At 41.2% G+C, this 22,752-nt stretch overlaps 1 long non-coding RNA gene across 1 annotated transcript in view; it reads right to left on the reverse strand.

The window, feature by feature from the left end:
• Nucleotides 1-3,531: 3,531 nt before the first annotated feature.
• Nucleotides 3,532-22,752, reverse strand: part of LOC128644235 (uncharacterized) — a 28,865-nt gene continuing 9,644 nt past the window's right edge. The window contains exons 2-3 of the long non-coding RNA XR_008399960.1: nucleotides 10,477-10,552; nucleotides 3,532-3,905 (exon numbers count right to left, since the gene is read on the reverse strand). This is a non-coding gene — a long non-coding RNA (uncharacterized LOC128644235). The remainder of the gene's footprint in view (nucleotides 3,906-10,476; nucleotides 10,553-22,752) is intronic.

Consider the following 22,752-nt stretch of genomic DNA (forward strand, 5'->3'; position numbering starts at 1 on the left):
CGGAGCCACCGCTATGCCTCGCGGTCTTAGAACCGCCAGAAGTGAGCCTAGAACCTTTGTAAAAATTCTCGGGGGAGTGGCCAACCCGAAGGGAAGAGCTACAAATTGGTAATGCCTGTCTAGAAAGGCAAACCTTAGGAACCGATGATGATCTTTGTGAATCAGTATGTGAAGATAGGCATCCTTTAAGTCCACTATGGTCATGTACTGACCCTCTTGGATCATGGGTAGGATGGTCCGAATATTTTCCATTTTGAATGATGGAACTCTGAGGAATTTGTTTAAGATCTTTAGATCCAAGATTGGTCTGAAGGTTCCCTCTTTCTTGGGAACCACAAACAGATTTGAATAAAATCCCTGTCCTTGTTCCGTCCACGGAACTGGATGGATCACTCCCATTACTAGGAGGTCTTGCACACAGCTTAGGAATGCCTCTTTCTTTATCTGGTTTGATGATAACCTTGAAAGATGAAATCTCCCTTGTGGAGGAGAAGCTTTGAAGTCCAGAAGATATCCCTGAGATATGATCTCCAATGCCCAGGGATCCTGAACATCTCTTGCCCACGCCTGGGCGAAGAGAGAAAGTCTGCCCCCCACTAGATCCGTTTCCGGATAGGGGGCCGTTCTTTCATGCTGTCTTGGGGGCAGCAGCAGGCTTTCTGGCCTGCTTGCCCTTGTTCCAGGACTGGTTAGGTTTCCAGGCCTGTCTGGAATGAGCAACAGTTCCCTCTTGTTTTGAAGCGGAGGAAGTTGATGCTGCTCCTGCCTTGAAATTTCGAAAGGCACGAAAATTAGACTGTTTGGCCTTTGATTTGGCCCTGTCCTGAGGAAGGGTATGACCCTTGCCTCCAGTAATGTCGGCAATAATTTCCTTCAAGCCAGGCCCGAATAAGGTCTGCCCCTTGAAAGGAATGTTGAGTAATTTAGACTTTGAAGTCACGTCAGCTGACCAGGATTTAAGCCATAGCGCCCTACACGCCTGGATGGCGAATCCGGAATTCTTAGCCGTTAGTTTAGTCAAATGAACAATGGCATCAGAAACAAATGAGTTAGCTAGCTTAAGCGTTCTAAGCTTGTCAATAATTTCATTCAATGGAGCTGTCTGGATGGCCTCTTCCAGGGCCTCAAACCAGAATGCCGCTGCAGCAGTGACAGGCGCAATGCATGCAAGGGGCTGTAAAATAAAACCTTGTTGAATAAACATTTTCTTAAGGTAACCCTCCAATTTTTTATCCATTGGATCTGAAAAAGCACAACTGTCCTCAACCGGGATAGTGGTACGCTTTGCTAAAGTAGAAACTGCTCCCTCCACCTTAGGGACCGTCTGCCATAAGTCCCGTGTAGTGGCATCTATTGGAAACATTTTTCTAAATATAGGAGGTGGGGAAAAGGGCACACCGGGTTTATCCCACTCCCTGCTAATAATTTCTGTAAGCCTTTTAGGTATAGGAAAAACGTCAGTACACACCGGCACCGCATAGTATCTATCCAGCCTACACAATTTCTCTGGAATTGCAACTGTATTACAGTCATTCAGAGCAGCTAATACCTCCCCAAGCAATACACGGAGGTTCTCAAGCTTAAATTTAAAATTAGAAATCTCTGAATCAGGTTTCCCTGAGTCAGAGATGTCACCCACAGACTGAAGCTCTCCGTCCTCATGTTCTGCATACTGTGACGCAGTATCAGACATGGCTCTAACAGCATTTGCGCGCTCTGTATCTCTCCTAACCCCAGAGCTATCGCGCTTGCCTCTTAATTCAGGCAATCTAGATAATACCTTTGACAGGGTATTATTCATGATTGCAGCCATGTCCTGCAAGGTAATCGCTATGGGCGTCCCTGATGTAATTGGCGTCATATTAGCGTGCGTCCCCTGAGCGGGAGGCGAAGGGTCTGACACGTGGGGAGAGTTAGTCGGCATAACTTCCCCCTCGACAGAACCCTCTGGTGATAATTATTTTATAGATATAGACTGATCTTTACTGTTTAAGGTGAAATCAATACATTTAGTACACATTCTCCTATGGGGCTCCACCATGGCTTTCAAACATAATGAACAAGTAGGTTCCTCTGTGTCAGACATGATTAAACAGACTAGCAATGAGACTAGGAAGCTTGGAAAACACTTTAAAACAAGTTTACAAGCAATATAAAAAACGTTACTGCGCCTTTAAGAAACACACATTTTCCCAAATTTTGAAATAACAGTGAAAAAATGCAGTTACACTAACGAAATTTTTACAGTGTATGTAATAAGTTAGCAGAGCATTGCACCCACTTGCAAATAGATGATTAACCCCTTAATACCAAAAACGGAATAACAAATGACAAAAACATTTTTTTAAACAGTCACAACAACTGCCACAGCTCTACTGTGGCTTTTTACCTCCCTCAATATGACTTTTGAAGTCTTTTGAGCCCTTCAGAGAAGTCCTAGATTAAACATGCCAGCAAACGTTTTAAAATACACTTTTATAAGAGTATGTATCTCTATTAATAAGCCTGATACCAGTCGCTATCACTGCATTTAAGGCTTTACTTACATTACTTCGGTATCAGCAGCATTTTCTAGCAAATTCCATCCCTAGAAAAATATTTTAACTGCACATACCTTAATGCAGTAAAACCTGCACGCTATTCCCCCTCTGAAGTTACCTCACTCCTCAGAATATGTGAGAACAGCAAAGGATCTTAGTTACTTCTGCTAAGATCATAGAAAACGCAGGCAGATTCTTCTTCTAAATACTGCCTGAGATAAACAGTACACTCCGGTACCATTTAAAAATAACAAACTTTTGATTGAAGAAATAAACTAAGTATAAAACACCACAGTCCTCTTACGACCTCCATCTTAGTTGAGAGTTGCAAGAGAATGACTGGGTATGGCAGTGAGGGGAGGAGCTATATAGCAGCTCTGCTGTGGGTGATCCTCTTGCAACTTCCTGTTGGGAAGGAGAATATCCCACAAGTAATGGATGATCCGTGGACTGGATACACTTAACAAGAGAAATTTGGGTTCAGTGTCCCTGTCCCTTATATCATGTGAAAGACATAAGAAAGACAATCACAGACTCATAAATGTAAATACAGTGATGTCTTCCACATGTTCATTCGGAATTGGTGCCTCCGAATATGTTCATATAAATACACTGTGCACAACTTGAAAAATAAGTTTTTTTTTTTAATTGTATTTTGACTTGAATGTCCCTTTAACTAAGAAAAAGGCTCCAAAATGATTACTTTTATTACCCAAATGCATTTAAAATGCGACATTCTCTCTTCAAAAACATCTAGATAATAATTATTAGATAAACACACCAATTATATGCCTAGTAAGAAAAGTTCATCAAATGATTTATCAACAAAAATCCCCATAGACTTTAATAGTCAATTTTGTAGAAAGACATGGCTAGATCAATGTGTTATAAGCAAACACAGAACACATCCACAGAATATAAATATGCATTTTATGTTCAGAAATGTCTAGTAGATGATCTTGCATTAATGATCACATAAAATTAAACAGAGTTGGTAAAAATAAACTTTATTTTTCTTCTATGGAAGAAACAAAACATCACAATTGTATGGAGGAGGCATTCCTACATAAGTCATTGAGAATTTTGTGAAGTCTGGTGCAACAGTTGCCAGGTATATTTTGCTTTTTGTTTACAGACACCTGCTGTAGTTTTTTTGTGTTCAGATTACAAAATCAAATAATGCATTAGAGAGATTTACTTTTATAAAGAAAATATTTGTCAGCTATGAAGTGAGGAGCTGCGGCAGATTTTTGCAAGAAGAAATCTTCCAGTTTGTGGATTTCTTAGTTGTCTTGAAATATCAGCCTGTGTCACGGCAACTTTATTCCTTGTGCCAGTGGCAAATCTTTACTGTAATTTATAGTGCTAAGGAAAAATAAAACATTTTTTAATTTATTTATTTATTAGAACATGAATAATTTAATTGATGATCATATACATAGAATCAGTACGTATACTTTACATTTGATGGTTATGGTACAATGCATCTAAAAGAAAATATATAACAACATGGTAACTTGACTACCAAATTTTCGATTAAGCCATAAATATAAATTTAGTTTCAGATCAGTCCTAGACAATTTGGCCCCTTCTACCATAGCTCACAAATTACGCACTCATCCTCAGCATACTCCTCTTATGCGCTACCTACACAAATGCTCCTGCAATGCTGAACGACAGTGGAGAAAGTTTTGCTGTTTTTCTGACTTTCTTAACTAAAAGTTCATCTTGCACTCTTACTACTCTGCTGTTAACTTCTCAAAGCAGGATTACTTTCCTACACTAATCTCTACTTTTTCTTCAAACCCAAAAACATAAATTATGCTTACCTGATAATTTAATTTCCATCAGTATGGGAAGAGTCCACAGCTGCATTCCTTACTTGTGGGAAATACTGAACCTGGCCACCAGGAGGAGGCAAAGACACCCCAGCCAAAGGCTTAACGACCTCCCCCACTTCCTTATAACCCCAGTCATTCTGCAGAGGGAACAAGGAACAGTAGGAGAAATATCAGGGTGAAAAAGGCGCCAGAAGAAAAAAAATTTAAATTTAGTGCCGGCCCATCGGAGAACACGGGCGGGACCTGTGGAATCTTTTTATACAGATGGAAATTAAATTATCAGGTAAGCATAATTTATGTTTTCCATCTTAATATGGGAAGAGTTCACAGCTGCATTCCTTACTTGTGGGAAACATATACCCAAGCTCTAGAGTACACGGAATGCTAACGGGAGGGAAAAAAGAAAGGCGGACCCTAATCTGAGGGCACCACAGCCTGCAAAACTTTTCTCCCGAGGCTGCTTCAGCAGAAGCAAAAACATCAAACTAGTAAAATTTGGAAAAAGTATGTAAGGAGAACCAGGTAGCCGCCTTACAAATCTGATCCATAGAGGCCTCATTTTTGAAGGCCCAAGAGGAAACCACTGCTCTCGTAGAATGAGCCGTAATCCTCAGAGGAGGCATATGTCCCGCCGTCTCTATGCTAAATGGATGACACTCCTCAGTCAAAAAGATAAGGAAGTCGAAGAGGCCCTCTGACCCCTATGCTTCCCGGAAAGTAGAACAAACAGAGAAAGAGGTTTGTCTAAATTCCTTCGTGGCCCGAAGATAGAACTTCAAGGCACAAACCACATCCAGAAATATGTTGTAAATGTTCCTTCAACGAAAAAGAATTAGGACATAAGAAGGGAACCAATATCTCTTGATTGAAGTTGCAAATTGACACAACCTTAGGAAGAAAACCTAACTTGGTTCGTAGAACTGCCTTATCGGCATGAAAAGCCAGATAAAGAGGGATGCATTGCAGGGCAGCAATCACAGATACTCTGCGTGCATAAGCAATAGCCAATAGAAAAGCAACCCTCCAAGACAATAATTAATGTCTACTTCATGCATAGGCTCCAACAGAGCCCATTGCAAAACTTTAAGAACAAGATTTAAACTCCAAAGAGGAGCCTTAGATCTAAACACAGGTCTGATCCCAGCAAAGCCTTAACAAATGGCTGCACATCTGGAAGCTCAGCTAACCTTTAGTGCAGCAACACAGACAGGGCCAAAAACTGTCCCTTTAGAGGACTTGCAGAAAAGCCCTTCTCCAGTTCATAAGGTCCTCCACACCTTATGATAGATGCGACGAGCAACCAGCTTACAAGCTTGAATGAGAGTAAAAATAACTCTCTCAGAAAACCCTCCCTTGGTTAGGACTAAGCGTTCAATCTCTACGCAGTCAGCCTCAGAGAATCTAGACATTGATGAACAAAGAGACCTTGGTCAGCAGATCCCTGCGACAAGGTAACTTCAACGGAGGAGATCATGACATCTCCCTAGATCCGTGAACCATATCCTTTGCGGCCAAGATGGAGCATCAGTATCATTAACACCTGCTTGACTCGAGCCACTACACTAGGAAGTAGTGGTAATGGCCAGAAAGGATAAATTAGATTGAACCTCCAAGGCACCGCTAATGATTCGGTTAGCTCCGCCTGAGGATCCCTGTACATCGACCCATATCTGGGTAGCTTAGTATTGAGTAGAAACTCAACCTCCACCTTAGGGACCGTTTGCCATAAGTCCCGTGTGGTGGCGTCTATTGGAAACATTTTTCTGAATATAGGAGGGGGTGAGAAAGGCACACCGGGTCTATCCCACTCCTTAGTAACAATTTCAGTAAGTCTCTTAGGTATAGGAAAAACGTCAGTACTCGTCGGTACCGCAAAATATTTATCCAACCTACACATTTTCTCTGGGATTGCAACTGTGTTACAATCATTCAGAGCCGCTAACACCTCCCCTAGTAATACACGGAGGTTTTCCAGCTTAAACTTAAAATTTGAAATGTCTGAATCCAGTTTATTTGGATCAGATCCGTCACCCGCAGAATGAAGCTCTCCGTCCTCATGTTCTGCAAATTGTGACGCAGTATCAGACATGGCCCTAGCATTATCAGCGCACTCTGTTCTCACCCCAGAGTGATCTCGTTTACCCCTAAGTTCTGGCAATTTAGACAAAACTTCAGTCATAACATTAGCCATGTCTTGTAAAGTGATTTGTAATGGCCGCCCTGATGTACTTGGCGTTCCAATATCACGCACCTCCTGAGCGGGAGATGCAGGTACTGACACGTGAGGCAAGTTAGTCGGCATAACTTCCCCCTCGTTGTCTGGTGAATGTTGCTTAACATGTACAGATTGGCTTTTATTTAAAGTAGCATCAATGCAATTAGTACATACATTTCTATTGGGCTCCACCTTGGCTTTTGTACATATTGCACAAAGAGATTCCTCTGTGTCAGACATGTTTAAACAAACTAGCAATTAGACTAGCAAGCTTGGAAATACTTTTCAACTAAATTTACAAGCAATATGCAAAACGTTACTGTGCCTTTAAGAAGCACACAAAAACTGTCACAGTTGAATAACAATGAACCGGATTAGTTATAGAAACCAAATTTTCACAGTAAATGCATAAATTTAGCAAAGGATTGCACTCATTAGCAATGGATGATTAACCCTTAATATCAGAAAAAACGGATGACAATTGAAAATGTAAACGTTTTTATCACAGTCAAAGCACAGTCTCACAGGTCTGCTGTGAGTGATTACCTCCCTCAAAACTAGTTTTGAAGACCCCTGAGCTCTGTAGAGACGTCCTGGATCATGCAGGGAGAAGAAGGCAGACTGTGACTGAATTTCTAATGCGTAGTAAAAGCGCCAAAATAGGCCCCTCCCACTCACAATACAACAGTGAGGGAAGCTCAGTAAACTGTTTTAATTCAAAACAAACGACAGCCATGTGGAAAATAACGTCCAAAACAATTTTTCACCAAGTACCTCAGATAATTAAACGATTTAACATGCCAGCAAACGTTTAAAATCTTAATTTATGAAATGTCATTAAAAGCCTGCTGCTAGTCGCTCACACTGCAAGTTAGGCTAAAAGTTATATGCATACAGTATTTTCCCAGTGAAGTGCCATTCCCCAGAAATACTTAAGTGTAAACATACATACATATCAGCCTGATACCAGTTGCTACTACTGCATTTAAGGCTGTACTTACATTATATCGGTATTAGCAGTATTTTCTCAGTCAATTCCATTCCTTAGAAAATAATATACTGCAACATATCTCTTTGCAGGTGAACCTGCCCGCTGTCCCCTGTTCTGAAGTTACCTCACTCCTCAGAATGGCCGAGAACAGCAAATGGATCTTAGTTACGTCCGCTAAGATCATATACAAAAACTCAGGTAGATTCTTCTTCAAATGCTGCCTGAGAAGAAAACAACACACTCCGGTGTCGTTTAAAATAACAAACTTTTGATTGAAGATATAAAAACTAAGTTTAATCACCACAGTCCTCTCACACATCCTATCTATTAGTTGGGTGCAAGAGAATGACTGGGTGTGACGTAGAGGGGAGGAGCTATATAGCAGCTCTGCTTGGGTGATCCTCTTGCACTTCCTGTTGGGGAGGAGTTAATATCCCATAAGTAATGGATGACCCGTGGACTGACTACACTTAACAGGAGAAAAAAGGATTGTCTGCTGAGGAAATCCGCTTCCCAGTTGTCCACACCCAGAATGTGGATTGCTGACCGTGAATAAATGTGGGTCTCCCCCACACCAGAATCCAAGATACTTCCCTCAGAACTAGGGAGCTTCTCGTTCCCCCCTGATGGTTGATGTAAACCACCTAGGTATATTGTCTGATTGGAATCTAATTAACTGGGATGAACCCAGCAGAGGCCAAGCCTTCAGAGCATTGTATATTGCCCGAAGATCCAAAAAGAGATTAGGAGGGAGCTTTAACTCCTGAGACCATAGGCCCTGTGCCTTCCTAGCACCCCAAACAGCTCCCCATCCTGACAGACTCGCAAGCGAAGTCACAATCACCCAGGATGGTCTTGAGACAGACGTCCCTCAGGACAAGTGTTTTGGACAAAACCACCAAGAGAGCGATTCTCTCGATCTGTTGTCCAGAGAAATCCATTGAGACAGATCTGAATGATCGCCACTATTTCAGCATGCGCAGTTGCAACAGTCTGAGGTGAAACCAGGCAAAGGAAATGATGTCCATGCTGGACACCATGAGACCAATCACCTCCATACACTGAGCCACAGATGGCCTTAAGGAGATCTGGAGGGCAAGAAATGTTGAAGCTAGCTTGCAACGTTTTTGGTCTGTTAGAAATATTCTCATGTCTATGGAGACTATAATAGTACTTGTGAATTCTACCCTGGTACTTGATACAAGAGAACTCTCTCTAGATTATCTTCCATCCATGGGATCGAAGAAGACAGGAGAGATTCCAAATGGTCCACTCTTCAAAAAACTGGAGCCGTAGCTAGACCAAACGGAAGGCAATAAACTGGAAGTGCTGGTTCAGGAATGCAAACCTTAGGACTGGAAGTTGTCCTTGAGGATTGGTATGTGAAGGGAACATCCTTCAGATCTATCGTGGTCATGAACTGCCCTTCTCGAATGAGGGGAAGAATGGACCTTATTGTCTCCATCTTGAACGAGGGGACATTTAAAATCTTGTTTAAACACTATAGGTCAAGAATCGGATGAAAAGTTCCCTCCTTCTTAGGGACCACGAAAAGGTTTGAATAGTATCCCAAACCTTTCACTGCGATAGGCATCGGGACAATAACTCCTAAGAGGAGCGTTTGTAACCCTGAGCTATGACCTCCAGGACCCATGGATCCTGCACGTCCCTGAACCAAGCGAATAAGAGCGACATACTGCCCCTACACGATCCAGAAGAGGACCGAGGTCATGACATAGTCAATGCTCTGTCTGTTGCCTATAAATAGACAAGGTTGAAACATAGACTGTAGCATATGAGTAAGTGCCGCTAGGGGGCGCAAAGCCCATCAGACTGTCTACGTGTCCTGCCATGTCTGCCTGCTATTTTTTATCCGTGCTTTAATAAAGGATTTTTGTGCTTTTTTAATATTTTTGGGCTTTGAAGTAGTGCCTGCATCCTGTGTTCCTGGTAATTCCCTTACCACACCTCACCTCCTATTACCTCTTATCTCGGAGTCCAATATTTTGCTAACCACTTCAACAACAAAATAGACTCCATCAGAAATGAAATAATCTCTCACCACACCAGCAAACTCCATCCCACTCAATAGCTCAAAAACATCAATGTCCACTAATTCAGCTTCTGTTGCCCCTTTTACTGAGAATGAAAATTCTGCCCTTATATCACCTTCCCACCTATCTGTTTTCTTTCACTATATGTCCCTACTCTTACTCCTAACATTTTTAATCTTTACCTCAGCATTGGTATATTTTTCTCATCCCTTAAAGATGCATTAGTCAAACCTATCCTCGGATCCAACCCTCCCTACAACTACCACCCACACTATTTTAATACTCAACCTTGCCTCTAACTTCTGGAAAAACTAGTATATACACATCTATTACATTTCCTAACATACAACTCCTTGATCGACTGCAATCTGGATTTTGTCCCCAACACTCCACAGGGACTACAATCATTAACCTTACTAATGACCTTACAGAAAAATCTAAAGGCCATTTTTCTATATCAATCTTTCTTTAGCTGTCTGCAACCTTTGATACTGTTAATCACCCTTTCTTGCAACAAACCATCCAGTCCTTTGGTACTGTATATGCCGTTTGTGGTTCTTCTCCTACCTCTCTAACCTTACTTTTAGTGTGTCCTTCTCTGGCACATCCTCTGCCCCTTTTACATTATTGTTATTATATGATGTGCATGCAAACATAATAAAAGATATTGGGAATGTAAATATATGTTTCTAATTGGATTAAGTAATTGAACACTAAGAAAATCAAATTCAGTGTGTCCCCTTGACATGGAATAAAGTGGTGTTATTTGAAAAATAAAATGTTGGAATGAAGACAAATTGCTAAGAGAGTGTTCAGTTCCAAAGTTGAAGCTTACCAGGTAGATCGTCTCATATAATGTTTCCATGAATCACTTCCTGACTCTCTACCTCCACCTGTGTGCTTCTCACCACCTAAAACAATTGAATACATTAAGCAATACTAAAGCATATTTAAAGACATCATAGTGATTTTAAAGAAGGCAAAATCTTATTTGAGATTAAAAAAGCTATTAGAAACATTATGCTAAAATCATTTTAAGTAAATAATATATTATATACAGTATATATATAAAAAAATAAACACACACACACATATATATATATATATAAATATATACACATATACACATACATACACACACATATAAACATACACACATTATTTACTAAATAAACGAGGACAAATGCAATGTCGATTTTTACATCAAATCCTGAAATAAGTCTATGCTATTCATTTAAGGTACATTTAACCCATGTTCCTGCCATTAGGCATTATGTGACATGTAATCCAATCATGACGACTGCTAATATACACAAACAGCACGTATAGCAAATATGGCAAATGCAAGCAAATCCCTCCAGGGGAAGAAGATACCACAAAATATATATTTTTAAAGAGTAAACTAGTTTCTTCATAATCTAAGTAATACAACAACATTACCCAAAACCAAAATGAAGAGACAAACTGTGAATGACTTAAAACATCAAGCCCACAAGACCTTCCTTTTAAAAGTAGTTTGCAATGCAAAAAAAAAAAAAACTAAACAAAAAAAAAACAGCTCAACTGAAGTTTAAATAGAAGTCATCCCAATATGTTTTGTGCTAATGGAATGTGCCTTCACTTTAAAAGCAAAAAATAAATAAATCTATTTTCCTTAATTCATACGCTGAGGAACTCCAGGAACCCAAATAAAACTATTTTGTTAGTTATTATAGAACTAAAAAAGGACAACATCCATAGTAGCCTATAAATATTACCAGAGAGGTTTAATCACACTAGATATGTATATATTTATTCTATAGATCAAGGGAAAACAAAATTAATATTCCAAGAACTGATTACCTTCAGAAGATTAGAGGGGTAAGGCAGATTGCCTTCTCCTGAGTGAAAGTCAAAAATGGAGAAGAGGTTTTAAAAAGTAAAATCTTTAAAAGACAACTTATCCTTTGTTTCACAAGATGAAGCAAAAACTGAAAAAACACATTCTAATTCCAAGAAGTTAACAGACCAAGTCAAAGAACCAATTTTCCTCGGTCATGCTAGAATTAGATCGTCTTGTGGATTTTTGGATGACAAGAGGAAACAATTGAGGGAAAAGCATACACTATCCTAAATTTCCAAGAAATTACCATTGCTTCTCATAAAAAGCTTTGGGATCCATATTTCTGACACAATATCTTGGAAATGTTGCAGATTTTGTTATTTATAGAGTAAAAAAATGTGCAAACAATAAATGCAATGCCCCCAATTATATATAGAAATATTCTCAAAACTTGATATTATAAATTGTCTTATATCTAAGTTACCTTTTATAATTAAAAAAAAAATCACTCTTGGACCCTGGACCATAGAACTGAAAGTTTATATAAGGAAAGGAGAATCTATAAAATGAGGCAACCTCCATACAATAGAATAAACTGTTAAATTATAATATAATATGGAGTGAATTAAAATAAAGGCTTTCTATAATGTACTGGCAAAAAGATTGGAATTCTGTACGCCACAAAAATATAAAGGTCACATAACCAAAATAAAATATGAAAATAGAGGTAAACAAAATGTATGCTTACCTGATACATTTATTTATTTCCGGACATGGATAGTCCACAACGTCATTCCAATTACTAGTGGGATATTCAACTCCTGGCCAGCAGGAGGAGGCAAAGAGCACCACAGCAAAGCTGTTAAGTGTAACTGCCTTAGCCATAACCTCCAGTCATTCAGCCGAAGGAAAGGAAGAAACACAAGGGTGAAAAGGTGCCTGAGGTTTACACAAAAAACTGCTGAATCATAATTTAAAAAGGAGGGCGGAGTCGTGGACTCTCCATGTCTGGAAAGAAAGAAATTGATCAGGTAAGCATAAATTTTGTTTTCTTTCCTATGACATGGAGAGTCCACAACGTTGCTCCAATTACTAGTGGGAACCAATACACAAGCTAGAGGACACGGAATGAACAGGGAGGGAGAAAAAGGCAGGAGGACCTAAACAGAAGGCACCACAGCTTGAAGAACCTTTCTCCCAAAAGAAGCCTCAGCCGAGGAAAAAGTATGCAAAGAGGACCATGTTGCCGCCTTGCAAATCAGTTCCACAGACTCTTCATTTTTGAAAGCCCAAGAAGAGGAGAAAGCCCTAGTGGAATGAGCCATAATTCTCTCAGGAGGCTGCTGTCCAGCAGTCTCAGAAGCCAAACAAATCAAACTTCTCAACCAGAGTAGAAGTGGCCTTCTGACACTTACGCTTTCCAGAGAAAACAACAAACAGGGCAGAAGATAGTCGAAAATCTTTAGTAGCTTGTAAGTAAAATTTTAGAGCCCACACAACATCCAAGTTATGCAAAAGACGTTCCTTTTGAGAAAAAGGATTAGGACAAAAAGAAGGAACAACAATTACCTTATTAATGTTTCGATACGATACCACCTTAGGGAGAAACCCCAATTTAGGACAAAGGACCGCCTTATCAGCATGAAAAATACTGTAGGGAGAATCACACTGCAGAGCTGAAAGCACAGACACTCTGCGAGCGGAAGAAATGGCAAAAAGAAACTAAACTTTCCATGATAACAGTTTTATATCAAAAACAGATTTTATGTTTAACTGATAAATTACTTTCTCCAACGGTGTGTCCGGTCCACGGCGTCATCCTTACTTGTGGGATATTCTCTTCCCCAACAGGAAATGGCAAAGAGCCCAGCAAAGCTGGTCACATGATCCCTCCTAGGCTCCGCCTTCCCCAGTCATTCGACCGACGTAAAGGAGGAATATTTGCATAGGAGAAATCATATGATACCGTGGTGACTGTAGTTAAAGAAAATAAATTATCAGACCTGATTAAAAAACCAGGGCGGGCCGTGGACCGGACACACCGTTGGAGAAAGTAATTTATCAGGTAAACATAAATTCTGTTTTCTCCAACATAGGTGTGTCCGGTCCACGGCGTCATCCTTACTTGTGGGAACCAATACCAAAGCTTTAGGACACGGATGAAGGGAGGGAGCAAATCAGGTCACTAGATATGTATATATTTATTCTATAGATCAAGGGAAAACAAAATTAATATTCCAAGAACTGATTACCTTCAGAAGATTAGAGGGGTAAGGCAGATTGCCTTCTCCTGAGTGAAAGTCAAAAATGGAGAAGAGGTTTTAAAAAGTAAAATCTTTAAAAGACAACTTATCCTTTGTTTCACAAGATGAAGCAAAAACTGAAAAAACACATTCTAATTCCAAGAAGTTAACAGACCAAGTCAAAGAACCAATTTTCCTCGGTCATGCTAGAATTAGATCGTCTTGTGGATTTTTGGATGACAAGAGGAAACAATTGAGGGAAAAGCATACACTATCCTAAATTTCCAAGAAATTACCATTGCTTCTCATAAAAAGCTTTGGGATCCATATTTCTGACACAATATCTTGGAAATGTTGCAGATTTTGTTATTTATAGAGTAAAAAAATGTGCAAACAATAAATGCAATGCCCCCAATTATATATAGAAATATTCTCAAAACTTGATATTATAAATTGTCTTATATCTAAGTTACCTTTTATAATTAAAAAAAAAATCACTCTTGGACCCTGGACCATAGAACTGAAAGTTTATATAAGGAAAGGAGAATCTATAAAATGAGGCAACCTCCATACAATAGAATAAACTGTTAAATTATAATATAATATGGAGTGAATTAAAATAAAGGCTTTCTATAATGTACTGGCAAAAAGATTGGAATTCTGTACGCCACAAAAATATAAAGGTCACATAACCAAAATAAAATATGAAAATAGAGGTAAACAAAATGTATGCTTACCTGATACATTTATTTATTTCCGGACATGGATAGTCCACAACGTCATTCCAATTACTAGTGGGATATTCAACTCCTGGCCAGCAGGAGGAGGCAAAGAGCACCACAGCAAAGCTGTTAAGTGTAACTGCCTTAGCCATAACCTCCAGTCATTCAGCCGAAGGAAAGGAAGAAACACAAGGGTGAAAAGGTGCCTGAGGTTTACACAAAAAACTGCTGAATCATAATTTAAAAAGGAGGGCGGAGTCGTGGACTCTCCATGTCTGGAAAGAAAGAAATTGATCAGGTAAGCATAAATTTTGTTTTCTTTCCTATGACATGGAGAGTCCACAACGTTGCTCCAATTACTAGTGGGAACCAATACACAAGCTAGAGGACACGGAATGAACAGGGAGGGAGAAAAAGGCAGGAGGACCTAAACAGAAGGCACCACAGCTTGAAGAACCTTTCTCCCAAAAGAAGCCTCAGCCGAGGAAAAAGTATGCAAAGAGGACCATGTTGCCGCCTTGCAAATCAGTTCCACAGACTCTTCATTTTTGAAAGCCCAAGAAGAGGAGAAAGCCCTAGTGGAATGAGCCATAATTCTCTCAGGAGGCTGCTGTCCAGCAGTCTCAGAAGCCAAACAAATCAAACTTCTCAACCAGAGTAGAAGTGGCCTTCTGACACTTACGCTTTCCAGAGAAAACAACAAACAGGGCAGAAGATAGTCGAAAATCTTTAGTAGCTTGTAAGTAAAATTTTAGAGCCCACACAACATCCAAGTTATGCAAAAGACGTTCCTTTTGAGAAAAAGGATTAGGACAAAAAGAAGGAACAACAATTACCTTATTAATGTTTCGATACGATACCACCTTAGGGAGAAACCCCAATTTAGGACAAAGGACCGCCTTATCAGCATGAAAAATACTGTAGGGAGAATCACACTGCAGAGCTGAAAGCACAGACACTCTGCGAGCGGAAGAAATGGCAAAAAGAAACTAAACTTTCCATGATAACAGTTTTATATCAAAAACAGATTTTATGTTTAACTGATAAATTACTTTCTCCAACGGTGTGTCCGGTCCACGGCGTCATCCTTACTTGTGGGATATTCTCTTCCCCAACAGGAAATGGCAAAGAGCCCAGCAAAGCTGGTCACATGATCCCTCCTAGGCTCCGCCTTCCCCAGTCATTCGACCGACGTAAAGGAGGAATATTTGCATAGGAGAAATCATATGATACCGTGGTGACTGTAGTTAAAGAAAATAAATTATCAGACCTGATTAAAAAACCAGGGCGGGCCGTGGACCGGACACACCGTTGGAGAAAGTAATTTATCAGGTAAACATAAATTCTGTTTTCTCCAACATAGGTGTGTCCGGTCCACGGCGTCATCCTTACTTGTGGGAACCAATACCAAAGCTTTAGGACACGGATGAAGGGAGGGAGCAAATCAGGTCACCTAAATGGAAGGCACCACGGCTTGCAAAACCTTTCTCCCAAAAATAGCCTCAGAAGAAGCAAAAGTATCAAACTTGTAAAATTTGGTAAAAGTGTGCAGTGAAGACCAAGTCGCTGCCTTACATATCTGATCAACAGAAGCCTCGCTCTTGAAGGCCCATGTGGAAGCCACAGCCCTAGTGGAATGAGCTGTGATTCTTTCAGGAGGCTGCCGTCCGGCAGTCTCATAAGCCAATCTGATGATGCTTTTAATCCAAAAAGAGAGAGAGGTAGAAGTTGCTTTTTGACCTCTCCTTTTACCAGAATAAACAACAAACAAGGAAGATGTTTGTCTAAAATCCTTTGTAGCATCTAAATAGAATTTTAGAGCGCGAACAACATCCAAATTGTGCAACAAACGTTCCTTCTTTGAAACTGGATTCGGACACAAAGAAGGCACGACTATCTCCTGGTTAATGTTTTTGTTAGAAACAACTTTCGGAAGAAAACCAGGTTTAGTACGTAAAACCACCTTATCTGCATGGAACACCAGATAAGGAGGAGAACACTGCAGAGCAGATAATTCTGAAACTCTTCTAGCAGAAGAAATTGCAACCAAAAACAAAACTTTCCAAGATAATAACTTAATATCAACGGAATGTAAGGGTTCAAACGGAACCCCCTGAAGAACTGAAAGAACTAAATTGAGACTCCAAGGAGGAGTCAAAGGTTTGTAAACAGGCTTGATTCTAACCAGAGCCTGAACAAAGGCTTGAACATCTGGCACAGCTGCCAGCTTTTTGTGAAGTAACACAGACAAGGCAGAAATCTGTCCCTTCAAGGAACTTGCAGATAATCCTTTCTCCAATCCTTCTTGAAGAAAGGATAGAATCTTAGGAATTTTTACCTTGTCCCAAGGGAATCCTTTAGATTCACACCAACAGATATATTTTTTCCATATTTTGTGGTAAATTTTTCTAGTTACAGGCTTTCTGGCCTGAACAAGAGTATCAATAACAGAATCTGAGAACCCTCGCTTTGATAAGATCAAGCGTTCAATCTCCAAGCAGTCAGTTGGAGTGAAACCAGATTCGGATGTTCGAACGGACCCTGAACAAGAAGGTCTCGTCTCAAAGGTAGCTTCCATGGTGGAGCCGATGACATATTCACCAGGTCTGCATACCAAGTCCTGCGTGGCCACGCAGGAGCTATCAAGATCACCGATGCCCTCTCCTGATTGATCCTGGCTACCAGCCTGGGGATGAGAGGAAACGGCGGGAATACATAAGCTAGTTTGAAGGTCCAAGGTGCTACTAGTGCATCTACTAGAGTCGCCTTGGGATCCCTGGATCTGGACCCGTAGCAAGGAACCTTGAAGTTCTGACGAGAGGCCATCAGATCCATGTCTGGAATGCCCCACAGTTGAGTAATGTGGGCAAAGATTTCCGGATGGAGTTCCCACTCCCCCGGATGTAATGTCTGACGACTCAGAAAATCCGCTTCCCAATTTTCCACTCCTGGGATGTGGATTGCAGACAAGTGGCAGGAGTGAGTCTCCGCCCATTGAATGATTTTGGTCACTTCTTCCATCGCCATGGAACTCCTTGTTCCCCCCTGATGGTTGATGTACGCAACAGTCGTCATGTTGTCTGATTGAAACCGTATGAACTTGGCCTTTGCTAGCTGAGGCCAAGCCTTGAGAGCATTGAGTATCGCTCTCAGTTCCAGAATATTTATCGGTAGAAGAGATTCTTCCCGAGACCAAAGACCCTGAGCTTTCAGGGGTCCCCAGACCGCGCCCCAGCCCATCAGACTGGCGTCGGTCGTGACGATGACCCACTCTGGTCTGCGGAAGCTCATCCCCTGTGACAGATTGTCCAGGGACAGCCACCAACGGAGTGAATCTCTGGTCCTCTGATTTACTTGTATCGTCGGAGACAAGTCTGTATAGTCCCCATTCCACTGACTGAGCATGCACAGTTGTAATGGTCTTAGATGAATGCGCGCAAAAGGAACTATGTCCATTGCCGCTACCATCAAACCTATTACTTCCATGCACTGCGCTATGGAAGGAAGAGGAACGGAATGAAGTATTTGACAAGAGTTTAGAAGTTTTGTTTTTCTGGCCTCTGTCAGAAAAATCCTCATTTCTAAGGAGTCTATTATTGTTCCCAAGAAGGGAACCCTCGTTGACGGAGATAGAGAACTCTTTTCTACGTTCACTTTCCATCCGTGAGATCTGAGAAAGGCCAGGACAATGTCCGTGTGAGCCTTTGCTAGAGGAAGGGACGACGCTTGAATCAGAATGTCGTCCAAGTAAGGTACTACTGCAATGCCCCTTGGTCTTAGCACCGCTAGAAGGGACCCTAGTACCTTTGTGAAAATCCTTGGAGCAGTGGCTAATCCGAACGGAAGTGCCACGAACTGGTAATGCTTGTCCAGGAATGCGAACCTTAGGAACCGATGATGTTCCCTGTGGATAGGAATATGTAGATACGCATCCTTTAAATCCACCGTGGTCATGAATTGACCTTCCTGGATGGAAGGAAGAATTGTTCGAATGGTTTCCATTTTGAACGATGGAACCTTGAGAAACTTGTTTAGGATCTTGAGATCTAAGATTGGTCTGAACGTTCCCTCTTTTTTGGGAACTACGAACAGATTGGAGTAGAACCCCATCCCTTGTTCTCCTAATGGAACAGGATGAATCACTCCCATTTTTAACAGGTCTTCTACACAATGTAAGAATGCCTGTTTTTTTATGTGGTCTGAAGACAATTGAGACCTGTGGAACCTCCCCCTTGGGGGAAGCCCTTTGAATTCCAGAAGATAACCTTGGGAGACTATTTCTAGCGCCCAAGGATCCAGAACATCTCTTGCCCAAGCCTGAGCGAAGAGAGAGAGTCTGCCCCCCACCAGATCCGGTCCCGGATCGGGGGCCAACATCTCATGCTGTCTTGGTAGCAGTGGCAGGTTTCTTGGCCTGCTTTCCCTTGTTCCAGCCTTGCATTGGTCTCCAGGCTGGCTTGGCTTGAGAAGTATTACCCTCTTGCTTAGAGGACGTAGCACTTGGGGCTGGTCCGTTTCTACGAAAGGGACGAAAATTAGGTTTATTTTTGGCCTTGAAAGACCTATCCTGAGGAAGGGCGTGGCCCTTGCCCCCAGTGATATCAGAGATAATCTCTTTCAAGTCAGGGCCAAACAGCGTTTTCCCCTTGAAAGGAATGTTAAGCAATTTGTTCTTGGAAGACGCATCCGCTGACCAAGATTTTAACCAAAGCGCTCTGCGCGCCACAATAGCAAACCCAGAATTTTTCGCCGCTAACCTAGCCAATTGCAAAGTGGCGTCTAGGGTGAAAGAATTAGCCAATTTGAGAGCACGGATTCTGTCCATAATCTCCTCATAAGAAGGAGAATTACTAGTGATCGCCTTTTCTAGCTCATCGAACCAGAAACACGCGGCTGTAGTGACAGGGACAATGCATGAAATTGGTTGTAGAAGGTAACCTTGCTGAACAAACATCTTTTTAAGCAAACCTTCTAATTTTTTATCCATAGGATCTTTGAAAGCACAACTATCTTCTATGGGTATAGTGGTGCGTTTGTTTAGAGTAGAAACTGCCCCCTCGACCTTGGGGACTGTCTGCCATAAGTCCTTTCTGGGGTCGACCATAGGAAACAATTTTTTAAATATGGGGGGAGGGACGAAAGGTATACCGGGCCTTTCCCATTCTTTATTTACAATGTCCGCCACCCGCTTGGGTATAGGAAAAGCTTCGGGGGGCCCCGGGACCTCTAGGAACTTGTCCATTTTACATAGTTTCTCTGGGATGACCAAATTCTCACAATCATCCAGAGTGGATAACACCTCCTTAAGCAGAGCGCGGAGATGTTCCAACTTAAATTTAAATGTAATCACATCAGGTTCAGCTTGTTGAGAAATTTTCCCTGAATCTGAAATTTCTCCCTCAGACAAAACCTCCCTGGCCCCCTCAGACTGGTGTAGGGGCCCTTCAGAAACAATATCATCAGCGTCCTCATGCTCTTCAGTATTTTCTAAAACAGAGCAGTCGCGCTTTCGCTGATAAGTGGGCATTTTGGCTAAAATGTTTTTGATAGAATTATCCATTACAGACGTTAATTGTTGCATAGTAAGGAGTATTGGCGCGCTAGATGTACTAGGGGCCTCTTGTGTGGGCAAGACTGGTGTAGACGAAGGAGGGGATGATGCAGTACCATGCTTACTCCCCTCACTTGAGGAATCATCTTGGGCATCATTTTCTCTAAATTTTGTGTCACATAAATCACATCTATTTAAATGAGAAGGGACCTTGGCTTCCCCACATTCAGAACACAGTCTATCTGGCAGTTCAGACATGTTAAACAGGCATAAACTTGATAACAAAGTACAAAAAACGTTTTAAAATAAAACCGTTACTGTCACTTTAAATTTTAAACTGAACACACTTTATTACTGCAATTGCGAAAAAGTATGAAGGAATTGTTCAAAATTCACCAAAATTTCACCACAGTGTCTTAAAGCCTTAAAAGTATTGCACACCAAATTTGGAAGCTTTAACCCTTCAAATAACGGAACCGGAGCCGTTTTTATATTTAACCCCTTTACAGTCCCTGGTATCTGCTTTGCTGAGACCCAACCAAGCCCAAAGGGGAATACGATACCAAATGACGCCTTCAGAAAGTCTTTTCTATGTATCAGAGCTCCTCACACATGCATCTGCATGTCATGCTTCTCAAAAACAAGTGCGCAATACAGGCGCGAAAATGAGACTCTGCCTATGATTAGGGAAAGCCCCTAGAGAATAAGGTGTCCAATACAGTGCCTGCCGGTTATTTTACAAAATTCCCAAGATTAAAATAATTCCTCAAGGTTATGGAGTATAAAATATGTTTATATATAAATCGATTTAGCCCAGAAAATGTCTACAGTCTTAAAAAGCCCTTGTGAAGCCCTTATTTACTGTCTGTAATAAAATGGCTTACCGGATCCCATAGGGAAAATGACAGCTTCCAGCATTACATCGTCTTGTTAGAATGTGTCATACCTCAAGCAGCAAAAGTCTGCTCACTGTTCCCCCAACTGAAGTTAATTCCTCTCAACAGTCCTGTGTGGAACAGCCATCGATTTTAGTAACGGTTGCTAAAATCATTTTCCTCTTACAAACAGAAATCTTCATCTCTTTTCTGTTTCAGAGTAAATAGTACATACCAGCACTATTTTAAAAACAGAATTTATGTTTACCTGATAAATTTCTTTCTCCAACGGTGTGTCCGGTCCACGGCGTCATCCTTACTTGTGGGATATTCTCTTCCCCAACAGGAAATGGCAAAGAGCCCAGCAAAGCTGGTCACATGATCCCTCCTAGGCTCCGCCTACCCCAGTCATTCGACCGACGTTAAGGAGGAATAATAGCATAGGAGAAACCATATGGTACCGTGGTGACTGTAGTTAAAGAAAATAAATTATCAGACCTGATTAAAAAACCAGGGCGGGCCGTGGACCGGACACACCGTTGGAGAAAGAAATTTATCAGGTAAACATAAATTCTGTTTTCTCCAACATAGGTGTGTCCGGTCCACGGCGTCATCCTTACTTGTGGGAACCAATACCAAAGCTTTAGGACACGGATGAAGGGAGGGAGCAAATCAGGTCACCTAAATGGAAGGCACCACGGCTTGCAAAACCTTTCTCCCAAAAATAGCCTCAGAAGAAGCAAAAGTATCAAACTTGTAAAATTTGGTAAAAGTGTGCAGTGAAGACCAAGTCGCTGCCCTACATATCTGATCAACAGAAGCCTCGTTCTTGAAGGCCCATGTGGAAGCCACAGCCCTAGTGGAATGAGCCGTGATTCTTTCGGGAGGCTGCCGTCCGGCAGTCTCGTAAGCCAATCTGATGATGCTTTTAATCCAAAAAGAGAGAGAGGTAGAAGTTGCTTTTTGACCTCTCCTTTTACCTGAATAAACAACAAACAGGGAAGATGTTTGTCTAAAATCCTTTGTAGCATCTAAATAGAATTTTAGAGCGCGAACAACATCCAAATTGTGCAACAAGCGTTCCTTCTTTGAAACTGGTTTCGGACACAGAGAAGGTACGATAATCTCCTGGTTAATGTTTTTGTTAGAAACAACTTTTGGAAGAAAACCAGGTTTAGTACGTAAAACCACCTTATCTGCATGGAACACCAGATAAGGAGGAGAACACTGCAGAGCAGATAATTCTGAAACTCTTCTAGCAGAAGAAATTGCAACTAAAAACAAAACTTTCCAAGATAATAACTTAATATCAACGGAATGTAAGGGTTCAAACGGAACCCCCTGAAGAACTGAAAGAACTAAATTGAGACTCCAAGGAGGAGTCAAAGGTTTGTAAACAGGCTTGATTCTAACCAGAGCCTGAACAAAGGCTTGAACATCTGGCACAGCTGCCAGTTTTTTGTGAAGTAACACCGACAAGGCAGAAATCTGTCCCTTCAGGGAACTTGCCGATAATCCTTTTTCCAATCCTTCTTGAAGGAAGGATAGAATCCTAGGAATCTTAACCTTGTCCCAAGGGAATCCTTTAGATTCACACCAACAGATATATTTTTTCCAAATTTTATGGTAAATCTTTCTAGTTACAGGCTTTCTGGCCTGAACAAGAGTATCGATAACAGAATCTGAGAAACCTCGCTTCGATAAAATCAAGCGTTCAATCTCCAAGCAGTCAGCTGGAGTGAAACCAGATTCGGATGTTCGAACGGACCCTGAACAAGAAGGTCTCGTCTCAAAGGTAGCTTCCAAGGTGGAGCCGATGACATATTCACCAGATCTGCATACCAAGTCCTGCGTGGCCACGCAGGAGCTATCAAGATCACCGACGCCCTCTCCTGATT

The sequence above is a fragment of the Bombina bombina genome, unplaced genomic scaffold (genome assembly GCF_027579735.1).
Source record: "Bombina bombina isolate aBomBom1 unplaced genomic scaffold, aBomBom1.pri scaffold_690, whole genome shotgun sequence".
NCBI lineage: Eukaryota > Metazoa > Chordata > Amphibia > Anura > Bombinatoridae > Bombina > Bombina bombina.